This window comes from Nicotiana tomentosiformis, chromosome 5 (genome assembly GCF_000390325.3).
Source record: "Nicotiana tomentosiformis chromosome 5, ASM39032v3, whole genome shotgun sequence".
NCBI lineage: Eukaryota > Viridiplantae > Streptophyta > Magnoliopsida > Solanales > Solanaceae > Nicotiana > Nicotiana tomentosiformis.
Window position 1 is genome coordinate 8,561,539 of NC_090816.1, and position 9,932 is coordinate 8,571,470.

General features: G+C 40.2%; 1 non-coding gene across 1 annotated transcript; it reads left to right on the forward strand.

Annotated features, from left to right (window-relative positions):
* The first annotated feature begins 1,789 nt into the window (after positions 1–1,789).
* LOC117276276 (small nucleolar RNA R71) lies at positions 1,790–1,896 on the forward strand. Its single transcript, XR_004506519.1, has one exon. It is a non-coding gene; the product is annotated as a small nucleolar RNA R71 (small nucleolar RNA).
* The last annotated feature ends 8,036 nt before the right edge of the window (positions 1,897–9,932 follow it).

Below are 9,932 nucleotides of genomic sequence, written 5' to 3' on the forward strand. Positions count from 1 at the left end.
ATAAGGCAGACTGTTAGCGGGTCTTTTGTATTAAGTGTATCACCATATTCCTCCATGATTAAATCCATCGTGTCTAACAAAGAGCAATTTGCAAACTCACTGAGTCGCTGCATAGACTTTTACACACTAAGTGTTATTTCTTCATTACTTAACCTCATCTTCAGCTTCCCTATTTCCCAATCAATCAGAGCTCTCCCTGTGGCCAAGAACCACCTTCCCAAAATTATGGGAATCTCCCCATCAACCTTGCAATCCAGAATGACAAAATCTATTGGAAACACAAATTTTCCAACTAGCACAAGTGCATCGTCAAGTATACCTGATGGCCTTTTCACCGTTTGGTCAGCTAGTTGTTGCAACATGGATGTGGGCCTTGCTCTTCCAATGCCTAACTGTTTATAGATAGACAATGGCATCAGATTTATACATGCTCCCAAATCACACAATGTTTTGGCAAATGCATTGCTACCTATGGTGCATGGAATTACGAAGCTTTCATGGTCGGATAACTTCTCTGCTATAGGTCTTGACATAACCGCACTACAGGTCTATCTCAATGTGACAGTTACCATGTTTTGAAAGTCAAACTTACGAGACATCAAGTCATTCATCATTTTTGCATCACCAGGCACCTCCTTCAAAGCATCAATTGGAGGAATGTTTACCAGAATTTGCTTAAGAATTTCCATGAAGTTTTTGTACTGCTCATCATTCTGATATTTGGCCAAACTTTGCGGAAGGGTGCTGGAGCTCGCTTCTTTCCTGTGGCTTGAGTTAGATCTTGCTTAAGCACTTTTTCTAATGCCTTCTCTTGCACTTTCTCAGCCTCCTCTGCAACCTCTTTTTCCTTGTTTATTTCCTCCTGGGCTGGTTGCACTCTCACTTTTGCTAGCTCAGTTGAATCATCTACCTCAATTGGAACTGACACAAGTGTTTCAGTTAATCGGTTATCATTTCTTGATCTAAATCAAGATCTATACCATTTCTCAAACTCACCGACATAAGCTGATTTGGGCGCTGCTCCTTCGGATTGACATGTGTGTTTGCAGGTAAAGTCACTTGGGGATGATTATTCAGAGCCATAGATATCTGCCCTAATAGAATCTCAATGCCTTTTATCGCTGACTCATGTGCTTCCACCTTCTCTCACATTTTTCCATTCGACCCAATTAGTTGTTGCAGCATTCCTTTAATTTCAGACATCCCAGCATCTTATCTCACTAGTTGTTGTTGAGCTTGTTGATAAGCTAGCTACTGATTTTGCTGACTGTATCCTTGTTGCCTTTGGTAAGGCACTACTTGACCCTGTGGTCGCATAACTCCATGATTATTGGGGTTATTGTATTGTTGTTGTACCAGTCTATACTTCTAATTGTGCTGCCCCCAATTCTGACCACCTTGCCTCTGGCCTCCATAGCTACCCACATAGTTCATATTCTCCCGATAGTTTTGGTTGTCATTTTCACCACTCCACGAGCACACGTATGATTGATTAATGCATAGTGTACATAATCCCCCTTTAGTCATGTCAATAATGTGTACCTGCTTTTGGCCTGATTCATCAATCTTCTTTATGGAGTTGTTCAGGTCCAATGCTACTGAGTGAACTATATGGGTGATTGTAGTGTCTCTCGTCATCCATCTTGAGTTTTGAGCCATTTTATTTAGCGGGACTTTACATTCTCTAAATAACTTGCTCAAAAATGCTCCACCTGCTAAAGCATCAACATTGGCCTTCAAATTATCCGCCAATCCCATGTAAAACCATTATCCCAACATCTAATCTGGAATGCCATGATGTGGACACTTAACCAGCATACCTTTGAACATCTCCCACGTTTCTTGTAATGTTTCAGTTGGTTTCTCCATGAAGCTCAATATTTCATCAACTTGCTTAGTGGTCTTATTTGGTGAGTAAAACCTGTTCAAAACATGCTTGACTAATTCCTCCCAAGTGGTAATGGAATTTATGGGAAGCGAATTAAGCCAAGTCTGGGCTTCTACTGTCATTGAGAATGGAAACAACAATAGTCTTATTGCTTCCGGCGTCACATTTGGTTGCCTTTGCATGACACAAATTGACAGAAAAGATTTCAGGTGCTTCTGTGGATCTTCAATGTAACACCCGGAGAACAGTACCCTTGTTTTGTAGCAGATGTAGCATGTTGTTTGTGATTTTAAATGACTCTGCTTGTATCTGAGGTACTGTAATTGCAGTTGCCAAATTTTTGGCAGTGGGTTGTGCCCAATCATACAAAGCTCCTTCTGGAACAAGAGGTGCCACACCTTGATTATTCGGTTCATTCACAATGTTTCGATTGTTTTGATTATCCAAAGCGTCACCCATGTCTGGTTCAATTTGTTCTCTTGGGTGATGTTGTTGTTTGTATTTCTTGTTTGCACGATTTAATGCATTCAAAGTTTTCTCAGGATCTGGTAATGCTTCAAACAATTCACCAGTTCTTGAAGGGTTTCTATGCATACACCTATAACACACAAGACCACAAACGTTAAAATTTCAATGCAATGAATAAAAATGGAGAAAATTGACTAAACTAAGAAACCTGACAATTCTTATAGTTATAATTAGTAACAATGTTGCTTTCCCCAGCAACGACTCCAAAATTTGATCACGCCTAACTATGCCTACTAAGAGGTCTAGCGGTCGTTGCAAATATAATAGGGTTTACAAGTCCGTAGTCGAATCCCATAGGGAAATAACGATACAACTACTAGTTTTGCACGAATTCAAGTAATTAACCTTCAGAAATATTATATAATAATTTGACAGATTACTAACTAAGATGAAAGTAGTTAAAAATGCAGTAATTTATAACTAACAAACCAAATATTGTAGACAAAATTTTGAAGAGTCTAAGGTTATGATTTCCCCTATTGTCGGAATCTTCCCTGCTACGTTTTCTATACATTCGCCTAAATATTCTCTACCGATCGTTAAGTGTCGTAGCTCTCTCTCAAGAAACTACTACAATTTACTAGATGTATTCTCTCAAACTATGCTAGCTGGCACTAATTTACCGCTCACGACGATCGCACCAAGGATTTGTTATCTCTAATCCCACCTTTAAACCCACTGTATCGATCTCTCAACTACTTTTGGAGTGGTGTTGTTCACTAATTACCTAAATGTATACTCTCTCTCGAGAAATATACACACTAAATAGGCATAATTAATTGAGAGATCTTTAATTAACAACAATGAAAATATAGTTGAACAAGTAGAGAAAAATCAAAGGCAAATCTATATTACATGTAGTAGAAAGTCATCCTCCAATAGGTTCCATCAAACCTTAGATTAACGAGTTTAGATGCTCATATATACAACAACAATCAACATAATGGTTAAAGACATAAAACAACAAATTAAAGAGATAAAGGAAGGAAAACCTCGTTCGATTTTTGCTCCACAGTGCTTGGCAATCTTTTTCTTCTCCAAAATCCTGTCCAACCCTAGAATAACTCGTTTGGAGAGTATTTATGTCAATCCCCGAATCCAAATTCTGGTTTGGGTCTTTTAACCTTCGACTTTTAATTATCGTGCTATAGAGCTCGCGAAGCCTGGTTTGTAGCGCGGTCGACCTGGATATAGACCTCGCGAAACCTGGTCTATAGCGCGGTCGACCAGGCTATAGACCTCACGAAGCCTGGTATATAGTGCGGTCAACCTGGCTATAGACCTTGCGAAGCCTGGTACATAGCGCGGTTGACCGGTCTATAGACCTCGCGAAGCCTGGGTCTATAGCGTGGTCGACCTGGATATAGACCTCGCAAAGATTGATCTGTAGCACGGTTTGGGTACTTGATGTTTTTGGCTCCTTTCTTGCATTTTTTGTCCATGTTTTGTACAACTTCCATTCAATGATTCATTCTGATATTCCTACACATAAAACAACACAATTTAGCACAATTGTCGCACAATAACTCACTAAACCAACAAAATATATAGCGAGTAATGTACTAACAGTATAGCATTTTGGCCTAATATCAGTGATTTTTATATGATGTTGTGATTTTTCCTGGTGTTTATTTTTATCTTTTGTGCAACTTTTCTTGTTGTTGGTAACTTGATAATTGTATAATTCATGTTGAAATTGTGAGCATGTGGCTATTGCCAGGCGGATTATGTTATTGGCACGTGAATTGTTCGTGCAGATGTGATATGAAATATGGGCATGAGATGCCAGGGAAATATAATGGTTATGTTATTGGCACGTGAACTGTCCTTGCGGTGTCGATAGAAATATGGGCAAGAGGTGTAGTGAAATTATGAAAGTGGGCTGAGACCCGCATTTTATGATTATAAAACGAGGTGTCACATAGTGACTTTTATTCGAAGGAATTATATTCAAAAAGATATTTATTTGAAAGGAGTATATTTGCAAGATCTTTAATGAAAAGAGTTTTATATTAAAAGGATATTTATTCGAAAGAAATATATTCAGAAGTTATTTATTCGAAATAATTTTATGTGAAAGATTTATATTTGAATGACTTGTTTAATTGGTTGTACTTCTCTTTCTTATTCGTTTGAGTAATAATTATGATGTTCGTGCTGCCTTGTTGTTTACATCACTAGTTGATTGTTGTTGCTGTCACTCCTATTTATTTTCCATTATTTTTGTATACTATATTGGATAGGTTATTTGACTAGTGGGTATCTTGACTGTACCTCATCACTACTCCACCGAGGTTAGTCTTGATACTTACTGGGTACCGACTGTGGTGTACTCATACTACACTACTGTACATTTTTGTGCAGAGCTAGGTATTGAAGATATCGGACTCGGACAAAGTTAGAGTGTGATCGAAAGAGCTTAAGGTAGATCTACTTGGTCGTCGCAGTCCCTTGGAGTCTTTCCATTTTTATTGAAATGTTAATTTCTTATTAGAACAATATTGTATATTTGAGATCATTTCATGTATTCAGTTAGAGTTCGTGACTCAGTATTACATGTCTTCGGAGGTTGTTATATTAGTTTCTGCTTTTGGTTTCTACCTTGTATTAAATTATATGTTTCAAAAATAAAAAATGGCTCAAAATGAAATTGTAATCGGCTTACCTAGTCTTAGAGACGAAGTGTCATCACGACACCTGAGGTGGGATTTTGGGTCATGATAAGTTGGTAACAGAGCTCTAGGTTCATAGGTTCTACGAGTCACAAACGTGTTTAGTAGGGTCTTGCGAATCGGTATGGATACGTCTGTAGTTATCTTCGAGACGTTACCGAACTGTTAGAAAATACTCACTTCTTTCATTCCTGTTGTGCGGAATTTGTTTAATTTGGAATTTGAGCCTTTGTATCTCTATTCTCTCACAGAGTGTGAGGACACGTGCTACCGCATACTGCTAGGGTTGAAATAGGTCGGAGTTGAGGTAGAGGCCGAGGAAATGAATGTGTCACAGCTAGAACATCGGTCAAAAGGAGCAGTTCAGGAGCCGCCAGTAATAATAACCGCACGGCAGAAACCTCGTGCATCACAATAATAATAATCGCACGGCAGAAACCTTGTGCATCACGACAACAAATACAACAACAACAATGGCAATAATACAAAGTACGACAAGTAAATCAACTCAAGAACTTTTAAATCACAGGAAAATATGGGACCAAATCACAAAGAATAACCACAGTAAAGAATGTTTGGCGTAAAGAGAACAACTCAACAAAAGGAAACTAATGTGTATCAACGATCCCACAATATACATTTCAACAACAGGAAAACTAACACGAGTCAAAAATTCCAAATAAAACAAGTCGACTAAGATATAGGATATCTAAAACTTCTTTTAAGGTTGAGAAATTAATAAGGATTTTCAAAATTTTAATTAAGGATAAGCAAGGGAAAGATAATCATAACCTCAATTAAGACTGAAAAAATTATAGAATTAAATAATACAAATTCCAAATAAAGATAAGAAGTTATGAAAAGATAGTGTGGCTATAAAAGAGATAGCAGTTTCAATTAAGGCACATATGAATCAAGTAACGATAATAGTGGATCATGAAGCAATTTATTCTAATTAAGCAAGTAGATGTGAATCTAGTAATTAAGATATATAATCATAACAAGAACAACTGCATATTCAATGAATACAAGGACCTAAGAACCCTAAAAGGCCAACTTTCCACAAATAAGTCCGTGCACGCACTCGTCACCTCGTGGAAACGGGCTACAATCAACATAGAAGACTCAAATCCTAAGGGGAAAATCCCCCACACAAGGTTAGGAAAGATACTTACCTCGAACCAAGCTCAAACAATCGATAAGAATGACCTTTCCTCAATTATCCGACTCCGAATGGTCCAAATCTAACCAAACACAATTGCATATCATGAATACAACTATAATAGCCTCATCTAATTAATGAAATCAATATTTTAACAAAACTTCCAGGCCCACGTCTCGGAATTAGGTAAAAGTCACAAAATACGAACACCCATTCACTCACGAGTTCAGTCATACCAAAATTATCCAAATCCGATGTCTAAATCCCAATCAAAACTCAAAACTCTTAGTTGAAGAACTTCTTCCCATTTTTCCCAAATTTTCAATCCAAACCCAAAATTTAATGAAGAAAACAACTATAGATTAATGCAATAAAACCAAATTGGAGTAAGAAATCGTGACCCACAAGATTCCTTTGAAAATCCCTCAAAGAATCATCTTCTCCCGATCTCAAAATCTAAAATGGAGTGAAAATGAAATAACCCTCGATTCCAACCCCTTTCTGCCCAACGATCCTCGCACCTGCGATCATTCTTGGCACCTGCGAAAGTCACTAACTCCCACAGCCTCCGCACCTGCGAGTCTTCTGCGCATATGCGGGCATCGCAGATGCGGAACTTCCTCGCACCTGTGACTCCAGGCCAACTCTCAAATTCTCGCATCTGCGCTTCCATCTCCGCACGTGCGAGTCCGCTGATGCGCACAAATTCTCCGCACCTGCGGAGACTGCCAAGTCCAGCTCTTCTCGCACATATGCCTCAACCTTCGCATCTGCGGGCATCGCAGATGCGGAATTTTCCTCGCACCTGCGACCCCGGCACTCCTCCATTTTCTGCTTCTGCGCTTGCCTCTCTGCACGTGCGCTCTCGCACCTGCGATCTCTTAACCGCAGGTGCGAATATACTAGAAGCCTAAACACTTAGCAGTAACACAAATCAAACTTTTAATCCGTTAAGCACCTAAAACACACCCGAGGCCCCCGGGACCTAAACAAAACATACCAACCAATACTAAAACACCATATGAACTTAGTTGAGCCCTCAAATCACATCAACTAATGTTGAAACTATGAATCGCACCATGAATCGAACTTATAAATTTCAAGTCGTTCAACTTCTAAAACCCGTGCCGAAACCTATTAAATCAACCCGGAATGACGTCAAATTTTGCAGACTAGTCCCAAATAACATAACGGAGATGTTCCAACTCTCGGAATCGCATTCCGGCCCCAATATAAAAAAGTACACTTCCGGTCCAAATCTCCAAAAATTCGACTTTTGCCATTTCAAGCCTAAATCAGCTACAGACCTCGGATTTATAGTCCGGACACGCTCCCAAGTCCAAACTCACCCAACAGAGCTAATGGAATAGACAGAACTCCATTCCGGAGTTGTCTTCACATAATTACGACAACGGTCAAAATCCTAAGACTTAAACTTCCGTTTCAGGGACTAAGTGTCCCAAATCACTCCGAAACATCCGGTAACCGAATTCAACCACGCACGCAAGTCAATACACATAATATGAAGCTTCTCAGGGCCTTATGCTGCTGAACGAGACTTAAATTCTCAAAACGACCGGTTGGGTCGTTACATCCTTCCCCTCGTAAACAAACGTTTGACCTCGAACGTGCTAAGAATTGCCTCGAAGTCTTGAAATCACTTAAAGTACATACCCAACACATACCCGTGGGTTACCCCTCATCACCCCAATCGACATAAGCCTGACGACACCATCCCAACTGTAATTTATCCTTTCTATCAACACTGATAAGCCTTAGAGTCAAAATTCTCACCTTTCATTTATCTTCAAAAGACCCGATTCTAAATCCATTACCGATATCAGTCTCAAACAGCGGTAACAACTCATTCCTACACCTACAAGGTACGACCACACAACAAGACATACCACATATAGGCCCATAATAACATTTCTGATCACAATAGCTGTCCTAAATCAAAACCAGCACCGGCAATTAGACCCATATCCGTTAGAAACCCATTTCAAACCTCCATAATTCTGACAATGATGCAAGAAACACGAAGACCTCATAACTATACTCCCGAATCAGCAAGTCACAACTAACACCATCGGGCACACACCCGCAAGCCAAAACTTAAGAAGCACATAACGACAATGACTGAATATGTAAAGAGAAACACATAAGAGAAATATCAAACAAGCCCGACAGGCACAACTTTATATCAATACCCTACTTGAAATCAATTCAAAAGGAAATATCAAAGTGCATGAACAAATCATAAGGATCTCATCCTGGTATCACCCTCCACCGCGGCACGCAGCCCGGCTCAAACATATCAAATCACATAGAGTCACGAGGATCTTGCATTCAACTATGAATCACAAGTCGAATACGCATTATACCAATGGAAATCCTCTACTAACTCAATTCCGCCAATAAAATTTCAACACTTGCTAAATTCTCACCGCGGTAGAGTATCAAATCACAAATTATAACTAATTTACTCAGGAATCACATCAAACCTACCATAATGGACAACGTGAATTCACTTTTAGTCTCGTAACTTTCAATAATGGATAGAAACAAACGATAGACATGGGCTACTGCTCATAGAGTCTCCTAACAGGGCAAACACATATACAAAATATTGAGTCATGAACTCACCCATAGGTGGAACAACAAATAGGGGAACTCGCCCCGATAAGAAAAACCAAATCAAATACGAATAGTGCCCCTTTGTAACAAATCAAAAGTACATATGTATGACATCATCTGGCGCAGTGGCCTCAAGCCCACTATATGAAACACATCAACGGGTCGGGCCTTCCCCTCTTGGGCACCCTCTACTCGCTTGAATATTCCACTGTGATACATCTGTCCGGAGTCTAGGACAATCTCTCACCCTGTGCCTGGTATCTCCACACTCGAAACAACCTCTCTGCTGACGTGGTTGTGGGAACTATGCGGTACGGATACTTTGAGACCCATGAGCACCTAAAAAACTGTGCGAAGCCTGAAGTGCAAACTGAACTGACTGACCCACAAAACCTCTACCATGTCGTACCCTACCTTCAAAATAAGGACCAGTAGATCTCTCCAGTCTACGAGGCCTCCTCACCTCCTTGTCCTCTATCTCCTGTTCTCGCCTGTACTCTCTCTTGTGGCCTCGCCTATCTTCTCTCTCCTGGTCCCACATGCCCTCTACACGGCAAGCGATCCCTACCACCTACTTAAATGAAACATCTGACTCTAACTCCCGAGCTATGCTAAACCGAATATCATGTCTGAGTCCCTCAATGAATCTACGGACACGCTCTCTAACTGTGGCGACCAAAGCAGGTGTATGCCTGGCCAAATCACTGAATCTCATGACATACTCTGACACTCACATAGTGCCCTGTCGCAGCTGCTCAAACTCCGCGCGCCATGCATCTCGAAGGGACTAAGGTACAAAGTCTCTTAGGAATATCTCTGAAAACCGAACCCATGTAAGTGAAGCTAACTCGGCTGGGCTACCCAACTCATATACCCGCCACCACTGGTAAGCCTCTCCCCTGAGCTGGAACGTAGTAAAATCAAACCCGCTCGTCTCCACAATACCCATAGTATGGAGAATGCGGTGACACTCCTCCAGAAAACCATGTGCACTCTCTGAAGCCAAACCACTAAATGTAGGTGGGTCATATTTCTTGAACCTTGC